Source organism: Ixodes scapularis, unplaced genomic scaffold (assembly GCF_016920785.2).
Source record: "Ixodes scapularis isolate PalLabHiFi unplaced genomic scaffold, ASM1692078v2 PGA_scaffold0__279_contigs__length_252992795, whole genome shotgun sequence".
NCBI classification, from domain to species: domain Eukaryota; kingdom Metazoa; phylum Arthropoda; class Arachnida; order Ixodida; family Ixodidae; genus Ixodes; species Ixodes scapularis.
The window spans coordinates 76,663,413-76,689,244 of record NW_024609835.1 but is presented as its reverse complement, the minus strand read 5'-3'; the positions used below and the strand labels follow the sequence as shown (position 1 = coordinate 76,689,244).

Sequence of the window (25,832 nt, the reverse complement as noted above, 5' to 3'; positions counted from 1 at the left end):
AATCGGTTTCTTTCTTCCAGAAACAAGGTTAATTCTATGCAAATTGGGCAGCGTTTCGTATCGTGGTTTATTTGTAAATTCGGTTCAGAGAATTGGCGTTTCACGTATTCAAAATATAAAGGCGCAAATGGGCTACCAAAATTGAACAAGGCAATATAATGAGGTGGCGTGTATTTGCTTCACGCGCGCGCCCCAGAGTGCACTTTGCCTTCGACTGCGAGTCTGAGCAATTTTTTTGCGGATCTTGCATAGCAAACGTCACGAATTCGTAAGTTTTTGTTCCAACTTTGCTAGAACCCAATACATGCAAGCACTTGAAATTTTCAAATAGAGATATACCTTTAGCAATTAAGCAATGCCACGTGCCATACCACAATAAAAAAATATGGTCCTATAATCACGATCCGCCTACAAGCTATCTAAAAAGGAGTAACTTGTTTACGGCTGTATGTCTAATCAAGTCGTCTGCTCTCAATTTTTATATTGGAAGTAAAGAGGTACTTACGCTTCCCGGTTATCCCATTGCTCCAGATTAAAATGGAAGCACAAAACTTACAAAAAGATTAGCAGTGTCTTCTGTGGTTGCAGTACAAATGACTATGTGTCATATCTACTGCAATGAAAGTTGCCCTTTTCGCACACAGAGAAAACTATAACAGGACAGGGCCCTGCATCTGTCTTCTCCATACCTGACCTAATGTGCGCGAGCTGTACGGCATCTCTGATCGAACTTTATCCACGACATCTGAGCTGCAGGGTTCTTCATTTTATTACACAGATCAGCAGTACTCAAGATGGGTTGTCTGTAAGACACCAAGACAGCCCTTGCCTGGTTGCAAGTCACGAGCACACGTGTCTCCAATGATACGTTAATGCGCCAAGTCCTTCAGGAAAAAAAAAACAAAAAAAAACAACAGAGGTGGGCCATAGCCAGCCGGCAACGGCTAGGCAAACGAGCAGAGTGAGAGCCCACGGTTAAAACCTGTTCCATTGTAAATTGGCAAGGGATGAACGCTACGCCTACATTGTGTTCCAACGGTTTCGATGTGCCCTACGTATATGAACAAAACGCACACATGTTGGAGTGGAGCGTGATGCAGCGAAAAGCCTGACAGTTCTTCGCAGTAAAGCGCATCGCGGCGTTACGTAGCTTTAGCCGTATACTGATATGATACACGCCCACGCGTCTTCCTGGCCAACCCAGCAATTCTTGCTTCAGACACTAGGCTAAGCGACGCCGCCAAAATATAATAACTCATATTTAAACAATGCAGCCGCCACTTCCAATCACACCCGATGGCTCTCGCTTCAGTCGCTAGATAGCGTCAAACCAAACAGCATTGCAGGTTGCCCATAGCACCGAGCTTCCGTGGGTGCCTGGACACAGCGTCATTCTCGGGAAAGCAAAAGCTGATACACTCACTACGCTAGACTCGGTTCCACTTCAAGTCCGAGCGCAGCCAACGCTTCGATCCGATGGAGCCATTCAAGCAGCGCCAAAAGTGCATCAACACAGTGCCCTCACAGCGTGAACTTGCAGGAGATTTCAATTTCCCTGGGTAATATTAAAGTCCCTTTATACGGAAACGTGGCGACATCCTTTGAAGAATGCCGTATGCTATCTTGGGCCAATCCAGGCGGCACTACAATCGACGCGCGGGTGTAAAAAAAAAAAAGAAAAAAAAACAACATAAAGATAAAAGGTGTGCGCGTCAGGGGAGGAAAGAGAAGGAATATGCCTATGCCTTATGCTGTCGGAGTGCAGTACATGCTATGAGCTCATGTCGCCAATCAAATAACGCCAACTGTGAAACGTCACGGCTTTCGTCGTCTTTCTTTGGGCACATCCTTCAAGGCTGGTAGACCGTGATTGTGCGATTTTAGCCTGTATGTGTTTGTGTGTCTTTCAGCATTTGACTGCGCTCTGACTCAGGGCCGTCTGCTATCTTGGGTCAGGTTACAGCCGACGCGCGGGTTTAAAAAGCAAAACATAAAGATAAAAAGTGTGCGCGCCGGAGGAGGAAAGAGAAGATGTCGCTGCGTTTTTTATTCAGGTGCATTAGGTGATATAGACGCTTTACAGCAGCAGTGCATGGGCGCCGCCATAACTGACCTTCAGTTTTTGTTCCCTCTTATTCCGTTCGCTTCACTTCATGATTACCACAGCAGGACAGGTTATTGCCATTTTAGATGCTACTGTGTTCTTGTGCCCAGCATAGGCCCTTGTGAAGACCCGTCAACGCCCGCTTCAGTGGCTCGGCATCTCGGTATAACAAGAGAAGGGCGGCTATGGCGCTCAATCTGGCGCGTGTGTAAAGCGTCTATAGCTGCGTTGTTACGTTTTATTATCAAAGACCTCCGTGAGCGCTTATGCAGTGTTGCCCGATTCAATGAACACGCCCGAGCGCCTCTCTTTTACGCCATAGATGCTACTCTCGTCGTTCCCTTTGACCAGACTTGTGCTTGTTACTTGAAATATGTAATGGATTACAATTACCAATTATCGAGCCTTAAATGTAATGGATTACCTTTACAAATTACTTTCGCTGAAAAGTAACGGATTACCTTACTCGTTACGTTACAAATTACTTTGACGTTACCTTTTCTGTACACTTATCCAGAAAACAATAGAAACAATTTTGATATTTTTCAAAAATGTTCTGCAACACTACTTTTCATTTCTCATACGCCCTTATTATGGTAGTCTTTGTAAAAATAAAATATTGTATTAAAGAAAAAGAGTGGGGGTGCATTCCATTCACCTGTAAGTTGACAAGGCACCGAAAGCTGCAACCACGCCCGCCATCTCGCTCGCTTATGGCCTCCGGAAATGATCCCTGGAATTGTGCAGATAAAGCTAGCGGTGCGCATGCTCAGTAGCAGCGTCCACCCCCGCTACGAGATTCGGAGCTAAAGAAGTGATCAAAAAGCTCCCTTTTGACTCAGGTGTTTCACTATTATTCACAAGAAACTAAAAACTTGGTTCTAACGTTACAAAGTATAGCCGATGCAGAATGCAGTTGTTCTAGCTTACCTTGATGTGTTTCCGTAAATCAGAGTTTGTTCTTGCTGATGACAATGTGTGTTTATTTGGCAAGCAAAGTATGCACTCCTTAATGCCCTGAATTTTGAACATCTCATTTAAAGATAGACATTCCATGACCAAAAATTTTACCAGTCGGAAAAAAGTGGTGGTTACGGGTTATCTATCGTCATCGGTTTTCACTTTCATACAAATATTTGTGGAGGCATAGCGAGCAAGAGAAGCGGTGGCCATCGGTCTCACAAAAAAATCGAGGATCACATCACTTTTACGCGTTCTCTCTCTCTCTCTCTGGCAGCACTCCTTAGATGGCCTAACCCCCCTTTCCCCCCTTTGTGTTGACAGTTGACTGTAAAGTGAGGAGTGGACTCGACTACCATGTCCAGACAAGTAAACCAAAAGTATTATCGTCCGTACCCTCGAAGACGATATGCTCTTAGCCTCGCGCTGGGCGGTTTTCAGCCGTGCCTCAAGAGTGTGCTAGAATGCAGTAGCTCACATAATACACAAAGAGAATTCGACCCCCACGCGCGAGGCTACAACCCGCGAATCGAGGGGGTACAGACCCGCGTTTGGTATCTGTGCAGGTGGCGGGAAACGTCGAAGATGTTGGAAAGGGTGAAACGGGTGTAAAAGGCAAAAACAAACAAACACGAAGAGCTTTTTCTGGCCTGGAGAACAAGAAAAATACGATGTAAGGCGACGGGGAGCCTCCTCGGCGTCGTCTTTACTTGATCTTTGTCTTTAGTATATCTGTAAATGCCTTGCCCGTTTTTCTAGGGGTTCTAGTGACCGGTCATACGAAAAAGTCGTGTTTTCTTTTCGGCTATTCTCCCCTTCCTGATGTTTTCTATTTTGTTGAACTTGCTCTCTTTATACTGCTGAAAGTTCTGCTCGTATGGCTTCAGTTACTGCATTATGCTCATATTTTTAAAAAGCAGCAAGTAATTAAAGTAATAATCTATTACCAATATTTTGTAACGAAATTACATTACAAATTACTTCCGAAAAAAAGTAATGTGGAAATTACAAAATTACTTGAAAAAGTAACGGATTACTTCCCAAGTCTGCCTGGGACACAACCTTACCAAGATCTATTGGTTCATTGATTCGCGGACTCCGGCTGAATGTCGTATTTGCAAAGCAGTTTCTCTTCGCTATACAAGTATATCGAACACCATCCCCGAACTGCACCTGGGGTGTCGCAAATATATATTTTTTTTTTTTTTTGTGAAGATAATAAAGCCAGAGATATTAGGGCCGGGAAGTATCTCCTGACTCGCTACTTTGATGAGATGTGGGTATGACGATAGATAGATGAGGGAAGACTTGGATATAAACAAAAAGAAAGGGAAGTTAAATAAAAAATTAAAATTGAATTAGAAAGAACGTGTATCGGTATTAGAGTTTTTGTTGAGACCTGCATCTGACAGGTATCACAGGAGATCAGTTGTAGCCGCTGTGGCGGAGGCTTCGTTTTCCCATGGACACCGTAGTTTGGGTAGGCCGAGTTCTTCTCCGGGAAGCAGCTGAATTTCCTCTTTCAGTTGTTTCCGTTCATCTTCGTACAGAGTTCTGCGTCCTTAGCAGCATCTCCCGTTCAGTCGGCGTGAGGTCGCTGAACGGGAGCTCAAACTCGTTTGCGAGCGCGGCGTTGTCGTCCATTTCTTTCAGGTTTTCTTGACAGACTGCCGTGCACTAGAGCGAACCACGGGAACCACGCTGAGTGTGCACTAAATCCTACCGATGCTGACAGTGCTCCCTGACGTCACTTCTCTTTCCAGAGGCGAAAAAGGGAAGAAATCCGAATGTTTGTTTCGGTTTCGCAAATTTATTTGCAGGTATACAGAAATAAAAGTCACAACGTTCTAGAACAAATTGTGTGGCATGCCAGGACCCCAATGCTTCCGAAAACACCTTCTTTAAAAAAAAATAATAAATTGCCTTCATGGTCCCTTTAAGCGGTTTAAGTATTGGTTAGTGTATGCACCCTAGACCAGAGTGTCGAACCGATATTTTTATCGGTTCGGTTCGGGTTCGGGTTCACGGCTTTCGGTTCAGTTCCGGTTCAGTTCCGGGGCGCAAAAATAACGGTTCAAACCGGTTCGAACCGGTTCGAACCGGTTTGAACCGCTAAATTGAGAATATATTTTCTGCGTTGTTCTGTCAATAGGCACTATTTAGGCCATGAAACTAACTGCTGTAAACAATCTGATTTTTGCGAGGACCTATTTTTGAGAATTTCGCGAATCGTCTACAATTCGCGAAAAATGGGTCCCGCGAACAATTTCGGTAAAATGTAAACAGATTGAAATTTATAGTGAGATTCCACCGCGTCGAGAAAATTACAACCCACGAATTATTCCAAAACTTCAGCTTTGACCTAAACCGCGAAATATTGAGCCCACGAAAAATAAGTCGTTTACAGTATATAGTTTTCTTTATTTTATCGTTTGTTCAATCCAGTTTTATTTTCAGGTACAAAAATTATAAAATTCTGTTATTTATACCTACATAACAAGAAAGGAAAATCTCCGTTAACATACCAAACGTCGTGTTTATACGACTCAACCTCCCTTCGTTTACCAGAGTCACATACATTGTACCTGAATCGAAATGTTTTCGCGAAGTGAAGTAGGTTGCCTAAAATACCCGTGACAGGTACAACTTTGTATCGCAGTATTAGATGTTGAATCGTGGTTTTGCCCTTGAACTAAGAAATTAATTACAGTGAATAAAATCATGAAATGGGCACCTCGTCGCCATATATACCATAAAATGTGTTTTACGGAATACGTTTCACAATATATATATGACGACGAGACGACTGATCTTAAGGCAATATAATTTTAAAAATGTCACGAAAGTCACGGGACAAGTCCTTCCACTCTATATTTTATAAAAACACTAAGCGACAATCGCAATGCTTGTTTTTTCTAACTACCATTGTTTGCTCTCAGCACCATGATGCGGGCGACGAATCATGCGAAAAGGAGTGGCTGAAATTGTTCACTCTAAGCTATGAGCACCTTCGTACTGAGATCGAATCTGACCAAAAACAGTGCTTACCCATGCGAACATTTTCTATATTGGATAAACTGGCATAGCCTGGTTCTGAGGTTCGCTCTTGACAAAATGCCGATCAATTTAATTTGCAAATAAGCATCACCCTCTCTAATTGTTGATTTTTGTCAAATAGAACAAAGTGGGATTTCATGCTCTACTCAATTCGGAAGCTACTTAATTGGACACTTTCTGAGAGCTTAAGTGTGCGATCGTCATAGTTCCATCATTCGTTCCAGTAAAAAAAGGCGATAATAAAAACACATAAAAAACGCAATAATAAACTTCTATATATTTGAGAAGTTATATATGCGTGAGGAACACATATAGTTATTTAAATTAGCTTCAAAATAAAAAAAAAAAAAACATTATACAAGGCTTTTCCAAATCACCTATAACGTGTCTATAGAGAATAAAAGCGCCGAAAAAGATTTGCAGAACATCTTTCAGATAATTTAAAAGTGCATTTACTTATATATGTTTGAGGTGAGGATCTTCTATTTATGCTGCCAAATCTTCAGACAGGAATTAAGTATATTTGTATTATCATCGATAAATTTGACTTTATGAAGTTCACATAACCGCCTGAGACCGACACGGAAGGACGATACTCGAAAACACGCCAGCTGTTGAGTCTTCGGCAACGTGCTCTTGTTAGCTGTTTTGCAGTGTAAAATACTGGGTTGAAGGGTATGCCAAAAAACACTGTGGTCACATGATATATCGCAAGGCAAATACACGAAATGTGCAGAAATAAGGAGATGACACGCAATTTTTTCTAAATAATCCCTTACACAACGCTTTACTGCAAAAAGAGATGCATAGAAATGCATAACATGATATTCCTAATTAAACATAGATTCCTCGCAGGGCAAATGAAGATTTTTAGAATCCTAATATAAGTCACTTTTGGGCATCAGCTTGCCTCAGCTCGAAACGTCGCGAGATACTACTAATGTTATCTTAGGTTTTACGTGCACTTGTTTTGGGACCTTACTTCATGACTCTCGTCTTTATCAGTCATGTGCTGCAACATTTCATTAGGCTGCCGTATATCATCGCGAGACTGCTATAAATACTAAACAACTTTATACCTTGGACGTCTACTGCTGGTGTTGCGAACGTCGCACTTCACCAGAAAGCTGAAGTATTTAACATGGTTTGCACGTGACGTAATCGCACTAGATACTGGTTGTCATTGCGAGTTGTTCTTGCTGAGAATATCAAATCCGATGGGGCAAAATGCACGCTGCAAAATTTTCGCGCTCAGTGCAAGCTATGTATTTGAGAGGCACACATTTTTCTCGTTGGTGCATCGTCGTTAGACACGGCGCGAGTATCTGGCGCGGCGAAAACGTTCTTTCTGGCAAGAGTGTTTTTACAAATAAAAGTTGTATCAACTACCAATCTGTCACTATCGTTTCCAGGCCACGCTTTCTAGTCTGCGCCGAAAGTGCACGGTATTGGAATCTTTACGACACAGTATGCTTTAAAACTACCCCCCTCCCCACTCCCTTTTTTTTAGTTGCTCCTCAAGGTACTTTTTATTCCTTAGGGATTGCCTGCTCCGTATTGAGTGGTGTTCACTCGACAATTATATTTGTGTCACTCGTTAACAGTAATTCTCCCTTGCTTTTACTTTGCACCAAACTGTGAAGGTTAAACAAAATACAGGGCGGTCGAAACTTGGAGAACTTGAGAACGACTCTCCTGTGAGACTTAGAGCGGCTGCCAACGTTTGGCTATCCCCGTGAGACCACTAGGATCTTTCTTTTCAGCTATCCCTCACGTACACACTAATAGTTCCATGTAACGTCGGAATTTAGACCCTTTAAAACTTCTATTCTTGGTACAACTTTCTGAGGCAGTTCAGCAATAACGAAAACATGTTTGGGAGCCTCAATGGTGTGCATACATGTAAAATGGGCCGTGCAGCATTTTTTTTTACCTTCAGTTCAATAAATACCGCCAAGTTGTAATCCCTGACGTTGATAACTTGCAAAAGCATCCATTAGTTTGTTCCTCCGAGAAATGAGAGACAGTCGAAAGAAAGAAATGAAACAGCTTTCCCCTCTTCAACTCAAAATTAGAACTATCAGCCAAGTGATCTGATCCTAATATATGCAGCGTCAGTGTTTATCATAGTCATAAGCAGGGTTGGCAAAGCGAAGCATGGGCTAATCTTCAGATATAGTTTTAGTTGGGCTATAATGGGGCCCGAGCCCCACTAAAGCGACAAACAGAAAGAAACGACAGCGGCTAGCCTTAAACCAGAGTATTTCGCGATTTGAAAGGCTTTGTAGAATAAAGAAGGCCATGCTCAAACACGAGTATCATGCACACGATGGTACCATTTGCAGGCTTGTAAACACTCCTGCTAACTTCGCGAGCACCGAACAACTCAAACCCGTATAAAAGTACCATCGCGAACATGCTGCATGTGTCTGAGGCTTGTCGCTTTCGTTTGCTTCTGCTTCTAGCTCTAGTGGGACTCGGGCCCATCATAATCTTTGAGTTGAACACGAGCCGTTACCCGAATGTTTGGCGATACTGGTTGTCATGAACCAGAGCATTTGACTCGGGATCATGACAATCGGGTACATCTTGGTGTCACGGGACTATCAGTGCGAAGTTGTGATGTCATGTGACGTCACGGTATCAACAACGTTAATAGATCTAGCGACGTCCTCAATTTGAATCGACTTTAAGCGGTGAGTCACGTGACGTCACGGGGTCACGTGATGTGACATTACTTGACAGCATGTCTTGACATTATGACGTCACGTGACGATGTGACACATGGCTATTCATAGTGCCAATAAGAAAGCGCCGCAAAAAACCAGGATTTATTATACATTGGAATTCTGTATATGACGATTTGATCAATACTTAGAGGAATTCACGTGCCAATTTTTTATTCCCAAATAATAAATTTGTAATACTAACAAAAAAAAAATTACCGTGAACCGTTTTGAACCGGTTACCGTTATGTTTTTTTCCGGTTCCGTTCCGGTTCAGTTCCAAGATGGCGGCGAAGATTTCGGTTCGGTTCAGTTCCGGTTCGGCTAAAAATAACGGTTCTGTTCCGGTTTTCGGTTCGGTTCGGTTCCGGTTCTACACCCTGCCCTAGACGTATTCGGTGGAGCACCGCGTGGCGTCGTCGAGTGAGAGCGTGAGGTACACAAAACGTTAAGTCAGGGCTGATGGCTCGTAAGTGTATGCATTGGTCAGTGGTGTCATCCCAAAGGCGTGTGGCTATAGTCTTACCCAGTATATTTACTGTTCTTTTTGTGCCTTACCTAGTAAACGGGGCTTGGATCTCGTGAATGGAGTATTGAGGATTTGCTGCCATATCGACAGCCGTTTCGTTGCCTGGAACTCAGTGACTGGAAACCTACTGGATGCATAATGAGTGAGCTGCTTAAACTCCGTCCCAATGTAATTTAAGAATGTCCAATAATAGTTGACCATTTGGGTTTTCATTACATGGGCGCTGGAGGAATTGTAAGGATGTTTCAGAGCCAGTGATTATTGCCCAAGAACGATCAGGTATTGTGAGGATGTATCTTTGGGCTTCACGTACAGTTCCAAACTCGACTGCTGTCAACGACATCGTGAGAGAAAGGTTGTAACCAACTTTCATGGAATGCACCGGAACTACTATATTAATGGATGACTGGTTGTGTGTTGTGGAGGCATCAGTGTATATGTGACATAAAGAACAGCGCTCGAAATGAATGTAAGACAAAGATAGCTGTCGAAGAGCGACATTGGGTAGCATTAATTTCTTGGCAACTCGCGGGATAGTACTCTATATTTTGGTAGGTGGTAATGACCATGGTGGTGTGGAGAGTAGATTGTGATGTTGAAAAGATGTCGGTGTAATGTGCGTGTGATCAAGAATCTCTTGCTCAATACGGCTGTACAAGCAGCGCTCTGGGATGTTAGCAAGGCAATAGACGTGATGTCGTGTAAGATGTAGCAAATGATTCCGAAGGGTCTCCTGGGTACAAAGAGATGCTATGGAAAGCTAGTGGGACTTTCCTATAGTATCTAATGTGCATGTACACTTAGGTACGCCTAGATAAACTCTAAGTACCTGAGCTTGTAGTGATTGAAGCTTCTTGATGTTGGTAGGATAAGGCCATGCATTGGGCAGGGAGGCAGTATCGAAGAATGCCAACGAATAAGCTACTGTAAAAGGGAAGAATGGCACCTGTCAAGGTTCCCTGCATTGTTCCCCTTATGAACTGGCCAATGCTAGTAAATGAAGATAAATTGACCCTGAGGTGGGGGTTAACTGGAAGTTCCAAGTTAGGCCGCGGTCAATAAATATTCCAAGCAATTTGTAAGACGTGACATAAGGAACCCTAGTACCATTTACTTTTAGCGGGTATCGATCCTTTTTGATTCGTGCGAACGAAATAGCGGCAGACGTTTCAGGTGATATTTAAAGTTCACGCATCACCAAAAACCGAGATACGCTAGTAGGTGTACTAAAAAATCAAGTCTGCGTGCTCTTCAGTAAAATAGCAGATGTCTAAAGACACATATCATCTGCGTAAAGCGTGATGTGAGTAGACTTACAGACAACCTCCAAAATACCAATAAGAGCCACGTTGAAAATCACAGGAGTCAAAACCCCGCCTTGTTGTACTCCTTCCTTCAGCACATGTTGTATAGTGTCCCCTTCACTCGTCCGCATAAAGATTGATCTAGTATGAAGGTAATCAGTTATCCGGTGATAAAGACGACCCTTGATATCAATTGTTTTAAATCCTTCCAAAACTGCTGAATGAGTTACGTTGCCGATTGCACCCCTGACATCGAGAAACACGGTTTTTGATATTTTGCCACGAAATTTTTGTAGTAAGTGACTAGATCTATTACATTGTCGATGGAACTCCGTCCTTGACTGGAGCCTGTCATTGTATTGGGGTATAATTACTTTGACTCTAGAAGCCCTTCTAAACGTGAAAGAATTAGGCGCTCCATGCATTTTCCGATGCGACTCGTCAGTGCAGCAATGGGCCTATGGGATTTTATATCAAAGGGAGATTTGCCAATTTTAAGTACAGGCATAATGCAGGCTGTTTTCCACTCTTCTGGAACTTAGCCCGCATACAAGAAAACATTAAATATTTCTAAAAGGCACTGACAGCCTTCATGTCCAAGGTGTGCAAGCGTGCCGCTGGTAATTCCATTTGGTCCAATTGAAAAATAGTAGTTTAGTGACGCCAGAACTTCCTCCAGTTCCTGGGCGGTAAAGATATTAATTAATTTATCTCGCTTGGATATTGGCCAGGTGAATTTGTAAGGTTCGCGTTTGCCAGACTGAAGCTGGTCACTGCTGGCAAACTTACTAAAAAAGCGCAGAAGTATTTTGCAATGTCTAGAATTGACCTTCACAAACATATTGCGAGGGCATTGAATGGTGTTCTTTGTTGCGGTGGAAATCGCAGGCCGCGCGCGGTGTGCCGTAATCATGTCAAAAGAGCACGAGTGTGAAAAGAAGCACAGAGGCCTCTCCACTTTTTTCGACCTAGCTTGTTAAAGTGAAGGCGGATATATTTTTGAGTTCGTATATCAACCGAAATATCTTTAGGTAGCTGAGTGCGCCTTGCTCGCCGTTCTGCACGCCGCCGGATTGCACGGAGACGTTCGTACTCTGCATTTACCAATGTACGCGAGGAAGGAAGATGAACAGACCGCTTGGACTCAGTTACTGACTGCTGAATGGTGGAAATAAACGCATTATATATCCTTGTGGTTTGTACCATGCATATTCCCCATTATCCTTAAAGCACGTACAGTCAATGTACGAAACACAATTTCGGTTGATTCCGTGTTGTAAACCAGGTACTGTGATGTAGGTAGGTGTGTGGTTTCTACCATGAGATTTCAACGTCCATAAACAAGGACGTCCGGGACACGAGTTCACATGACATAAATGAGACTTCTAGACAGCTACTGAAATGTGTGCCACGAACAAATTTCGGTGTCCCGTCATTTAGTACGCAAAGTTAGTAATCATCCACTTATTAATAGTTCCCTTCACGGCGTGTTGTTCTTGCACTACCCCAGGCTGCATTATGAACATTAAAGTAACCCGTCACTAAAGTTGGAGGAGGTCATTGTCTGATGATAATACTCAACCGTCACGTACTGCAGGTAAAGAGAAACAGTTTTTTTAGCTCCTAATTAGAAATTGAGAAATTAAATTGAGTACTCAATCTGTCAACATCAAAGTAACATGATGGTGCAACGTATGCGTCGATTACTGTGAGTGAAAGTGTTCTCTTACTAACAGTGACGCTGACATACTCATTACTCGGGTGTGATGAAATGTTATGGGACACGTCCATGTCAAAGGCCTCAGAGGCGCTTGAGTCAACTTTTTTGTGACGTGATGATGTAACGTTGGCGAAAAGGAAAATCGATGCACGGGCATTGTGAAAAAGACTAAACTTGGAAGGACTCGCCCTAGGAATAGATAAGAGCAAAACGTTGAGTTCGAACCTTTTTTTTTTTTCAGCCAAACACACAAGCCAAGCTGTCCACTGAAAGTTATAGTCTCGGAAAGTGGTAGCTGGCAGAAGGCTCTAGCCGTCTACCTGCAGGCGAAGTTAAATTTGCTGCCTATTGATGACCCTTTCCTGATTAAAAGCTCGGATGATGTGACAGATGCCTTGGTAGGTTTGCCGAGCAAGAACATCCTGGATTACTCTGTTGACAATAAGAATTTATATTATTCAATCCCCCAGGATGCGTTCTTGGCTCGTGTAGAAGACAGGATCGACAAGCATGGTGTTGCGGTATTTCAGAATAAGGCGGGACTCCGTGTTGGCTCTTTTCTGGAACTTCTAGCATTCGATTTCAAATCCATGTTCGCTACGCTCGGGAGTGTGTATTAGATCTTGTATAGCGCCGGTACTTAGCGACATTTTTCTGGCGGTTCTTAATAGAAACTTGGCTAGCAAGCTTAAACATATGGGGGTGGTAAATACTTTTAAATTTGTAGAGGATATTTTGGTCCTCTTGAACTGCAGCCCGGATGTGTTCGATGAAGTGGTGTCTGTGACCTTGTCCGTTTTCAGTGACTGTCTAAAACCCCTGGTGCTAACACATGGAGTTCCGGTAGGGGTCCATTCGGTTCTTGGATCTGAGGCTTGACTTTTAACTGGAGCATGTATGCCGGACTTACGAACCTAGGGGAACCAGCCAACACTGCCATTCGCGTCTGCACACTCGAAATTCGTGAAAAGGGTAATTATTGATCTCTGCTTCGGTAACGCTTTAGCAAAGTCATGCGCTCACAAGATCGACGATAGCTTTAAAAATCAGGTGCTAAGACTCAAGTCTTTGGGGTATCCGGTCACCCTTCTATGAGCGGTAGCCGAGAACAGCCTCAAAAAGTTAAAGAATCCTACAACCTTAAAAGAGTGGGCTTGCACGCGGGAGTTAACGTCGATTTTCAGCCCCTGTGAAGTTAGCTAGCTTGAATAACAAGGTAAACTCTAAGTCGAACACGACAGGCGGACGCAGCTGCCTGAAGAAGCACAAAACCTGCTTCGTTAAGTGTGTAGAAGATGTCGTTTATTCCGTCCCATTATCGTGTAGCCGTCACTATCTGGGTCAGGCGGGCCGCTACCTGCATGAATGTTTGAGGTAGCACCGATACAACTTAGATAGCGTTGTATTAGGGCATCTCGTTGTGCACAGCCGAGATTGTGACTGCATTCCACTCTTTGCTGATTGTACTGTACTAAGCAAAAACAAAATCACACGAGAAATACTTGAGGCCCAAGAAATTCGGTGATTGGGACTGCGGGGTGTCAGCATACCCTCTGTATCTTTGTCAGACAAAGAATTACTGTTCCTCAACCAGGGATGACTAGTCTGAGATAGTGTGGTGAGTGATGTCACACTTTTAGCCTTTTAACAGCGTGTATTTTTATATCGTTCTTAACTTGATTTTTTTGACGCCGGTATATATATTGAGTGACAACGAAAATAAAGGTCAGTTTAAATATCGCTGTGTCTGTTCCTTTCTGTCTGTCGTCCTGTTGCCCTAGCTCTGTCCCGAACTTTCTAGGTCGAACGTTCTAGGTCGATGACAAGCATAGTAGATAAAGAGCCGAGTGTTGTATCGCCGATTCATTCACTGATTCTCTCTCGCGATAGCCAGCTGTTACGCCGACGTACCGTCACTTGCTGCTGCCGCCGTCGACGCTCGCTGCTGCTTTATCGACGTATGTTCTTATTTTTTTGTTTCTGACACAAATTCGTCCCCATGAAACATTTTTTTTTATTGATGGAGTAAAACAAAAATTAGAAAAATTAGCCGGGAGGGTATCTCGACTGGCTACTTTGGTAAGGGTGGTGAGGAAGGGTTAAAAGGTCTAAAAAAAGGCACAAAAAAAAGATTAACATGAAATTATTTTCCATTAAAGTTTTTTGATGAGACCAGTCGTGGTCACGAATCGCAGAAGGGACTTTGTCGCAAGTGTGGCGGTGGCTTTGTTTCTCTACGGTCCCAGTATTGTGTCGAAGGTGAGGTCTTCTTGAGGGGATAACCTAATGAGTAATGCTATATGCACTCCGGAGTACAGCTCGGCCGAAAACTGCTATACGCACTACGTTTGTCTCGTATAAAACGAATGGTCGCAACGAGTTTTCTAAGCGGTTTGCTTTATACCTTGAACCCTTTTGATTGAGCATCGCTAAAAGCGAGAACGTTCGCGGTTATAGCCTAAAGGAGGTTAAGGTAAAAGTCTTAGCTTACCCTGATGATATTGCCATTTTTTGCGCTGACAAAAAAAAGTATTACCGAGGCGCTTTCTCTAACCAAAATGTTTTGCAATGAAACTGGTGCTGCAGTGAACTGGAAGAAATTCTCTGGGTTTTGGCATGGCTCATGGGCAACGCGGCCAATCGAATACGAAGGCGTCCGTTGGAGTGATACGCCTTGTAAATATCTCGGTGTACCACTCCACCAATATCGTAATAGCACGTCGTACTGGTCCGAAGTCACTAATGATTTGAAACGGAGAGTGTCAAAATGGCCGAATCGAGATTTGTCCATTTTTGCAAGAGCGACTGCATGCAATATTTTCTTATTGCTAGGATTATGTATGTATTGCAAGTTCTGCATTGTGCCAGGAAGAACGTGCAAAAAATTCATAGAATTTGTGCTTTATTTGTTTGGAAGTCCGGATCTGAACTGATGAGGCGAGACAACCTCTTCCGGCGTATTTCCGTTGGTGGGATTGGCTTACCACATTTGTATGTTCGACAATTCTTGTGTCGAGGTTTTTCTTCCTCCGAGATTAGGAACAGCCATTTCTTCGTACATTGATTCAGACAAAATTAGCTTGTCACTTCCCATCATTTTTGATTTCATCCGAGAATTCAAAACCTATGGTCGCCGTAGGTTTTCTGAAAGAGTTCGTCGACTCTTTTAATTTTCTATCCGCACGATTTTCACGGGAGTGCCTTTCCAGTGTCAACAGAAAAGACCTTACACGGGCACTCTTGGACACACTTTTTCCAGTACCTATCTATCGCGCCTTGTTCGCAGATGGCCCAGGTCAGGATATACTATTTCGAGTCAAAAAGATGTATACCCCTCCTGCAGTAAAAACTTTCTTTTTAAACTACACACCGGAACACTACCTGTGAAAGTATGGATGAAACAAAGAGGAATGTTTGTTCCATGGTCGGTTGACTGTTTATTGTGTAAACAACCAGAAAGTGCTGAGCATGTTTTCATTGATTGTTGGGACGCCGTACTATTTTGGGACATCTTAAAGCGGACATTGAAAAAAGATCTGATTATCACACCCTATTACATTCGTTTTCTTCCAGTTGACAAACATGAGTTGGTCCCTTACGACTTATTTGTGCTTCTGGGGCTTTTCAGTATTGGAAATCCCGCATGGCTGTTAGACACACAGACATAAACGCCCACACCGTGGATGTATATTTCATTGAACTTGTCACGCAGATTAAGAGTATTTATGCCCCCGCCGAGGGGGCCCCCGAGTGGGCACCTTTACTAGACACTCTCATTCAAATGAACCAGCTGTAATAACATTGTAATGAAGCCTTTTTAAAAGTAATTCTTCAATCGGTCACATATGTGTTGTAGTTGTTAAAGATCACTGTTTGGGACTTTCTTGAAATTACTTTTTGTAAGTGTCAGTGACATGTTCGTGCTGAACTTTACAAGCCAACGACGCGGATGTGTATTCTTTATGTACTGATTGGAATGAGTGAGAACTGCGTGTAAGTCTACCATGTATCATACCTCACGTGTGTTTCATACTTCACCATTCATGTTAGGATGTTGTAAATAGTGTGGTGAATGCTTTGTGTACTTGAACATTTTCAAATATTACTGCAAACTAAAATTAAACTGTTTTAAAAAAGAAAAGGTGGCATAGCGTAGGGTCATTCCAATTTCGAACGCGGTAGCGTGCGCACGTGGAATGGATCGCTCCGCTCTGAGCTCGATGACGGCGGCTCTGAGCCGCGGTGATGCCGTACGCGGCGATGTTCCCAACGACTACGCAGTGATACTGCCTACTCTGCCGACAGGAGAAGCCATGAAATGCAGCCTTGTGCTGCACGCTGATACCCGGGGGCGGCCGTACCGTGCTGAAGACTTCGTAGGGCCTCTGAACCAGGTGGGAGTTCGGGAAGACGTAGCAGGGCTTGGCGCGTTTCAAATGGGGCACGTCTGGCTGCTGAAGCTGCACACCACCTCCGCCAAAGAGAAGCTTCTGTGAGAGGGGACCATGCTGGTGAAGGGGCGACCATGCCTGGTCATTGATCCAGAAAAACGAGAGCTGAAGGTAAAAGTCCACTGGGTGGCATTCGACGTAACTGCAGACGCCCTTCGACGGGCCTTCGAGACATACGGGGAGGTCAAGGGTGTCACCCGAGAGAAGTGGAGAATCGAGGGCCTGGCAGACGTGGATTCCACTACCGTCATCGTCCGCATGGTGCTCCGCGAAGGCGTAACACCGGAGTCCCTGCAGCATCAGCTCCGCCTCTACGGAGGCCCGCTCCTGGTTGTCGTCCCCGAGCGGGCGCCGGTGTGCCTCCGCTGTCGACGCACGGGACGTATACGGCGCGACTGCAGAGTGCCGAGGTGCGAGGAGTGTCGAGCCTTCGGGCATGAGGCCTCGGATTGCGTACGGTCGTATGCTCGAGCTGTTGCCAGCAAGACCACCGACAGCCAGGACAGAAACCTCGTAATGGACGAGGAGGAGGCCGAGGCGGCGGCGACTCCAACCGCGAGGATTTCTTCGCAAGACCGTCAAGAGTCCGGTGAGCAGGAACACGAGCTGACGGCGATGCCAAAAGGCCAGGTCTCCACCGTAACGTTGACGGCAGAAGGCACTGTCGGTGAAAATGAGCCTAACGCGAAGAAGACCAGTGAAACGACACCGGCAGCTAAGGACGCGACTGACGCACTGGACGCCGGAGATGGTACAGCAATGGACTTCGCGACCGAGGCGATCAAGCGGCGGCTCAGCGACCCGGAGCAGGGAACCGACCAGACGCTCCAGCAGGCTGCGGGACCCTGGTTCATAGTGACGAGCAAGAGGGGACGACGCGCTGGCCGCAGCCGTTCTTCGTCTCTTCCCAGGTAGGGCGAGGGGTGACCCAAGCGTACGAGGTCTGAGACTCGCTTTCCGATGGTTTCCCTTGAAAACGCCTTGCGCGTGGCTACGTTGAACGTTCGCGGACTTGCAGCCAGACGAAGGCAGCAACAGCTCTACCGGCTGTTCACCGAGCATGACCTGGAAATTGTCACTATTCAGGAAACCAAAGTCGAGAGCGAGGACCAGACTGACTGCATGGTACGGCCTTTTCTGGCGCGGTATGAAGTCTGCGTGAGTCATGCTGTTGGTTTCTCGGCTGGCTGCTGCCTGTTCCTCAGAAAATCTCTAGGTGCTGCTGTGCAAACCGTCACGACCTGCCCATCTGGGAGGTTTGTCATGTGTGATTTTTCTGTTATGGGAAATGAATGGCGTGTCATTTGTGTTTATGCACCTAATTAGGCTGAGGAGCGCCGGGTTTTTTTCCAAAACGTTTACCAACATTGTCAGTCCGATCGTTTTCTGATCATTTTGGGTGACTTCAATTGTGTCTGCCGAGCTGAAGACAGGTCCAACCGAACGCGCTATAGGGATGCCAGTACCCTAGAATTAAATAACATTATTGAAGATTTTGTTCTGGAAGACGTCGCATGTTGTGTGCCTCGGTCAAACTGTATGCCTTTCACGCACTTTCAGGGTGTCAGTCACGCGAGACTGGACCGGGCGTATATTGCATCGGATCTGGTATATTTGTGCCGGAGTTATTCTGTAGACTACGTTGCTTTTAGCGATCACTGCCTTGTCACATTCCAATTAGGTAAAAAGAAAGAGGGGGCCAGTTTCTCATGGGAATTATGGAAAATGAATGCAAAACTTTTAAAGGATGAACCATTCCTTTCCTGTATTAAGACAATCTGGCCGGACGCGCAACTGAAAGGAGGCAGTGCAAGCGAGCGCTGGGAAACATTTAAACAGGAGGTGAAATTAACTGCACTTGAAAGGACATGTCTCCTAAAGAATCAGGAGAAGAGTCAAGAATTGGAGTACCGAAAAACCTTAGACAAGCTGCTACAGGAAGAATGCCGAGCACCCGGCGTTTTCATTGAGGATATTAACCACTTGAAAGCTAAACTCGAAAATCTCGATCGCGACCGATACAGGGGGGCGGCAATACGGGCTCGTTCAGAGCGTTTTTTGGTGGGAGAGCAGCCGACAAAAAGAATGGTGGCGGCGGAAAAGAAATACGCGCGAGCTAATGATGTAGTTGAAATAGAACACTTAGGAGTTTTGTCCAGCGACAAAAGTCATATCGAAGAGGCGTTTGTTCAGCACTATAAAAAGCCGTTTAGTTGTAGCGCCCCACCACTGTCAGGATTTAAAGACGACTTTCTGCCTCTACTGCCGAAGGTTGACGGAAACGATAAGGACTTTTTAGAGGAACCAATCAGCTTGTCAGAGGTAACAAAAGCGATAGATGACTTAAAACCCGGAAGATCGCCTGGGCCAGATGGCTTAATTGCTGGTTTTTACAAAACATTTAAACATGAAATTTCATCCGTGTTACTCGAAGTTTTCACCAAGGCATATGAAAGAAAAGCTCTCCCCCCCTCCTTTTCACGCACACACACAGTGTTAATCCCAAAGTGTGACGATCCCGTTAAGCTTCGCAGTGTTAACCCCTACCGTCCAATAAGCCTTACTAATGTTGACTATAAAATACTAATGAAAGTCCTCGCTCGCCGCTTGCAGCGTGTGATAACGAGTGTTGTTGGGCCTCATCAGACATGCGGCATACAGGGTCGGACTATTTTGACCAACATTCATGTTGCGCGCAGTATCTTGGAATGTTGTGACGGTGAGCTGCGCAAAGTCGCCATGTTACAAATTGACTTGGAAAAGGCCTTCGATCGGGTGTCTCATGACGTTTTAAGCCAAATTTTGAAGCATATCGATATAGGACCTATTATTCTTGAAGGTGTGCAAATGGCATATTATAATTGTACAACGAGTCTTATTGTTAATAAGCGAGTCAGTGAACGCATTCCTGTAAAATCTTCTGTTAGACAAGGCTGTCCGCTCTCGCCATTACTGTTTGCGTTGTATATTGAACCATACTGCTTAAGTATCATTCGGAGTGAACATGTTCGCGGTTTTACCTTGAATGCGCGCGAGGTACGCATTTTGGCTTATGCGGACGACATTGCTATTTTTTGTACAGATAGCGAGAGTATTGAAAAAGCCATCGAAATCACCAAAACGTTTTGTACTCGGACCGGATGTTCAGTGAACTGGTCGAAATGTTCGGGGTTTTGGCACGGCCGATGGGCATCGAAGCCAAACTTTCTCGCTCAAATTGCCTGGTCAACCCTTCCCACCCGTTATCTTGGCGTACCATTGGAATACTATCGTGACAGCGCGGGTCTGTGGAGCGAAGAGACAAATAGGCTGCGCGAGAAAGCGGCCCCCAGTGCAGGCCGCCATTTGTCTATTTTCGCAAGAGCTACAGTGTGTAACTAATTTTTTGTCGCTAAGCTGTGGTATCTTCTACAGGTCTTGCATTGTTCTCGATTTCACATTCAGAAGTTGCATCGTGTATTCGCTGTATATGTGTGGGCGTCCAGCTGGGAGCGCGTCAGCCGGATGAGTTTGTTTCGGCGCGTACGGCATGGTGGTCTTTCTTTATCACATCTTTTCATGCGCCAAATTGTTAACCGTTTTCTTTTCCTGCGTGATCAAGAGGATCCCTTTCTGCGTACTGTTCTTCAGGTTCAATTGTCGGGTGTCTTACCCAATTTCATCGTTTCATCCAGTGATGGTGCTACGGGACCACTGAGTGCTTATTTGAAGGAAGTTGTCGGTGCATACAAATTTTTAACCACGCGTTTCTCTTTAGAATATCTCAGTACTGTCTCTCGAAAGCCACTTACAAGAAATCTAATAGAAACGTCATTTCCAACCCCTTTGTATCGAGTTATTTACAGCGAGACTTCAGGACAGGATGTACTTCGACGCGTTAAGAAAATGCTGGTCCCGGCCACAATGAAAACCTTTTTCTTTCAACTTCACAGCGGAACGCTTCCGGTTAAAACATGGCTGAACGAAAAGGGCATATTTGTTCCCTGGACTGTGAACTGTATCTTGTGCAAAAGGCCCGAGTCGATAGAGCATGTGTTTTTAGATTGTTGGGACGCAGTGTTCTACTGGGATGTACTGCAGCGAACTCTGAAAAAGGAACTTCCTCTAAGCGCACACGGGATACGTTTTCTGCCTGTTGCCCCAACCGACTCAGTACCGTATGATTTACTTATGGTTATTGGCTTACACAGTATCTGGAAGAGCCGCATGGCAGTGCGGCATGCTGATGTGGATGCTCGACCAGTATGTCACTATTTTACTCAGAGCATTAGTCAGATTAGAGAAGTGTATAAGGTTTTGGGAGAAGGGCCTGATTGGTTGCTAGTTCTAGGCGGACTGGTCACTTTAAGATCATGTTAATCAGAGTGCGTCAGTCGTAAGTCAGCTTGACCTTATTCAGAAGTGCTTCTGAGGGTGTATTTTGTGAATTAATGAAGCCTGGCAATAAAGAAAAAAAAAAGTGGCATAGCGTAGGGGTTAAGGTGTTCGTTTCGTACACAAGAGGACGTGGGTTCGAGTCGCAGTGGTCCTACTGTTGTGTCCCGGACTACGGGGACACTGTGAAGTGAGCAGCCAGTCTGGTCCAAGCGTTCTGATAGACTGTTCTTTTATTAGATTGAGCCAATAGAAGAAAGAAAGATGAAGAAGAGAAGTATGATGATAGCATCGAACTATTTACAACAATGCGAAGAAGATGAAGTGGAAATCGAAACTAGGTGAACACAACATTCTCCCCCCTCCCATTGAATTTGGAAAATAAGAATGAAACATTGAACATAGTTAATAGAGAGAACCAAGAAGAGAAGAACATTTCAAGGAAATTACAAATTAAACCGGATCACTATACAGTACCAAAGGCATGTGAACAACAATTACACATATATACAACTGGCAATTTTTTTCGATGTACAATGCTAAGTTCGTTACTTTGAAACCAAGAACAATTTCGAAGGCATCGCTCAAGGTAACATGACCCATTTTCAGACTTATTTACAGCACATTCATTCCACTTCTACACGTTTAGTTATTCCTGACCAGGATTATAGACGTTAACACATACTACTACATGTACTCATTTTTAACCACTCACACATACAGGTTTCATGAGATAAACTATGACAGTTCGTTCCGTTATATATAAGTTCTACTGAATCGCTCTGGTGGTCGCCGGCTGCGCTGAGACCGTCGCAGTCTTGGTACTTGGGGCGCTGGTGCTGTTGAATTTGGTTCCGCTGATCCTGGTCTCAACCGAGGTGTCGAAGCGACAGCTGTTGGTTACCAGTCATGATGATTGCACATCGCCCTTTCTTTGTTGTTGGTTTTGTTTTGGAGGGGGCTTTTAGGCACAGTCACCTCCGGCTCTGGAACGGTTGCTAGCTTGGAGGCATTCCATACCCTGCCGTTCTTTTGATTTATCTCGGCCTTTCGAATCTGACGAAAGTGTAGCCCGACGTGGCTAGGTCACAACCAGCCGACTACCGTTGTCCACTATATAAAACAGCACTTGTGCCTGTCTCGTTTTGAACGTAACAGTGGCCGTGAAAGCTCCCAACACGTTGATGGGTTCGCGGGAAAAATTCAGCAACGTGACAGGGGGTGGCACAACTTTGGCGTCGCTTGCGAACTGCTGTATAAATGTTGACTTGTCCATTATCGAAACAGACGATCCTGTATCAAGCAAGAACGGTAGTGACGTCTTAAAGACTTTTACCGTAATGAAGATTCGTGATTTGCACATTCCCGTGATATGATTCACGAGCGTTGAGTCTTCGTCATTGTCGTCGTCGTCATCCGACAAAATCTGTTCGACTTTTTTGTGCCGCGGCCGTTGTGAATAGCCCTGGGGCGTGCTTCTGCAGACACCTCCGAAGTGACCACGACGACCACACTTGTAACAGTAAAGATTCCGGGCTGGGCACGTGTCGTAACTCTGGCAGCGTTCCAACCCGTGTCCGCAGTTCGCACACGTTCGTCCATAAATTCTCTGACTGTTACGTCTTGGGGGTGTGTCTTGCCACGAGCTAGGCGAAGGTGTGAATTGGACCGACCTACGACCTGGCTGTCCAGACCGTCGTGGTCCACCTCCAGACGATTGTTTCCGGCCGGTACCGCCACAGGTGGCACAGGGCGAAATAGCTGGCGCGCGTGCGTCGCGCGTGCTTCGAGATGTCGATCTTCGGCTCTCAGCACTTTCACTCCTTGCGGGAGAGCGAGAACTGTACCGACGGGAAGACTCTCGAGGTGATGAGTTTCTTGAAGACGGTGGTGGTGTATGATTCCGTCTCAAGCTCCTTTCTGTCGACGATCCTGCTTCGAAGCCTGCGCTTCCGGTGGAAACGTTGCAAGTCGATAGAGAGTTCGGTGAAGGCGTCGATGCCGTTGTCCATTCCCGAACTTCACGTCGTGCACGTTCAATGTTGAGAAGCGTCTGAAGAACCACGTCGAATGGAAGAGCGGCATCTAGAACCATTCGCTCTTGCATTTCAGACGACGCGACGCCGATCATGAACTGTTTCCTGACCTCGGCTTGCGTTTGGTCCCCAAAACTTGCCGGAATCGCTAAGGCTCGCAGCGCCGACAGAAAGTCCCTGAGGGACTCACCCTCTTGTTGCTTACGAAGGTGAAATTGCAGCTGTTGCAGAGTCACGTTGACGGGTTGAGTGAACTCTGCTTCCAGGAGTTCCACCGTCTCTTTGTAGATGTCTCTCGCCGGTGGACGGCGAGTTTGTTCGCCGCTTGCTGCTGCCGACGTTGCTGGCGCCGTTGCAACAGCACTCTCGGGCGTTGGTAATGAGTCGAATATCTGTTGGCCTGCTTCGCCGAGACAGTTTAGCAGCATGGCCTGCCGACGTTCGGCGTCGTAATCTCGAGCGCCAGTGGCCAGAAGATATCGCTCAAAAATGCGTATCCAACGTTTCCATGGAATGGGCGGAGTACCCGGTTTCGCCAAGAACTCTGGTGGAAGTCTGCCGCCGGACGTCGCCATGATGGGATGATGACCTTCTGCTTGCGAGGGAGGCCGTTCTATAGCACAGCCATCTTGAATGTGGCTGGGGACGACCGAAGGACGCGGCTGGACGAACAGAATAATTCGCCGAGAACCAGCCGACGAAACCAAGGGCGCAGCCGATGTCTTGCCGGTGAAGACAATCGGGTCCAGGAACTCCTCGTCGCCAGAAATGTATGTTGTGTCCCGGACTACGGGGACACTGTGAAGTGAGCAGCCAGTCTGGTCCGAGCGTTCTGATAGACTGTTCTTTTATTAGATTGAGCCAATAGAAGCAAAGAAAGATGAAGAAGAGAAGATTGATGATAGCATCGAACTATTTACAACAATGCGAAGAAGATGAAGTGGAAATCGAAACTAGGTGAACACAACACCTACCTTTTTTTTTTTTTTTTGAACGTTGTTTTGTCGAGGCATTTGGCGACATTTAAATTTCTTTTTTGCGACGAATACTAAAAAAAAAAAAAACACCGAATGTTGTCGACGAAACCGCAGACTTCGCAGATCGGGGACAGCGGTGCTTGGGTTGCCGGCTGGACGCCGCGAAGCGGCGTGTACTGGTTAACTTTTCTAATTGGCAGCCGCATACTGTCACCGCGAAGCGGCGTGAACGCAGGCGGGAGGGCTGTGTTAACGAGCTCCCCAGTGATACTCGGGCAGTTCGAAAAAGAATGGCCCGAGTGGTATGAGCTCTCCACGTAGTGCGTATAGCAATTTCCGTCCAAAGTGCACTACGTAGTGCATATAGCATCGCTCTAACTTAATATCCATTCTTAGTTGTGTCCGTTCAGTTTCATAGTCGGGACAATCCAGCGTAATGTGTATGAAATCTTCCGAATTGTTGCAGTTAGCGCAGTCTGGCGAATTAAGCCTTCCTCTGAGGAAAAAGTACTTGTTTGTGTATGCAACGTTTAGGCGTATTCCATGTAGCACAGCTTGACGCCGCGGGTTCATTGCGTTTTCTTCCGCCTCATTCAGTTTTCTTCTTCCTCGTCGCCTGCAATCCGTGACAATATAACATCACAAACGTCTTTTTTTATTTCTTCTTGCATTTCATTTTATTTTATTACTTTAAAGGTACGTTTTGAGTGCCTTCCATTGAACAGAAGGGAGACGAAACTGGCTTCGGCCGAATATAGATATAAAAAGGCACAAGATTGCGCAGTGTCGGCGCAGACATTCGGATGCTCCCAATACCCTCTCACCCTGGCTTCCTCGGTTTCACTCAGCCGAATGCCAAAGCTGACGCACTCATTGTCGCCAAAACCGTGCCGCATAAGGTAGAAGCGAAACATAGAAAACGTCGCGACGACCGGCGATTGCGAGGAAGTCTTCGCGACACCGCTGCTGCAGAACAAACCCTTTGTTCCGTCCGAGCCTGTCGCCTCGACTCCGACTTGTGCGCAGCCGCAGTGGACGGCCACGATCAGTCGGACGACGACGGTCGCTACTCTTTGCTGCTTTTGCTCGCTCACTCCTGAGCCTCTTTAGCGAATCTCATTCGGAGCGGCGAGGAACGGGCTGCTACGGCCGGGGACAAAGGACCCGACGGTCGCATTGTTCCCGCTGCAGCCGGCCGCCGCAGCTCGCCGAACAAGGACGGCTCCTGGCTACGCTGAAAGCTCCTCGGATTCTCCGGAGTGCTTTCTGAGCCCCCGGGCCTCTTTTATTTTCTTCCGAAAGTTTTCGTTTAATCTAGACTATTTTCGATGAAGCCCGGGCACTCTAGAATATCATAAAAGGTATTTATGGTTTTACGCACAAGCTGCATGGTGTGACATATAGCGAAACCTGGTAAGGAAGTTTCGTACAACTGGGCAAGCTAGTGTTGCTAATTGATAAATCCACTGGTGGAATCGAAGCGACCTGAGAAGGGCTCTCCGGCTGCTCTGTCGCGCTTGCAAGATATGAGGCTAAAAGCATTTCAGACCACCTCCAATCTACCGCAGAAATTTCCCAAAAGTTTGTTGGGAAA

At 45.5% G+C, this 25,832-nt stretch overlaps 1 pseudogene; it reads left to right on the top strand.

Moving 5' to 3' along the window:
* Positions 1 to 16,701: 16,701 nt before the first annotated feature.
* On the top strand, positions 16,702 to 17,766 carry LOC115318245 (annotated as a pseudogene).
* Positions 17,767 to 25,832: the final 8,066 nt, after the last annotated feature.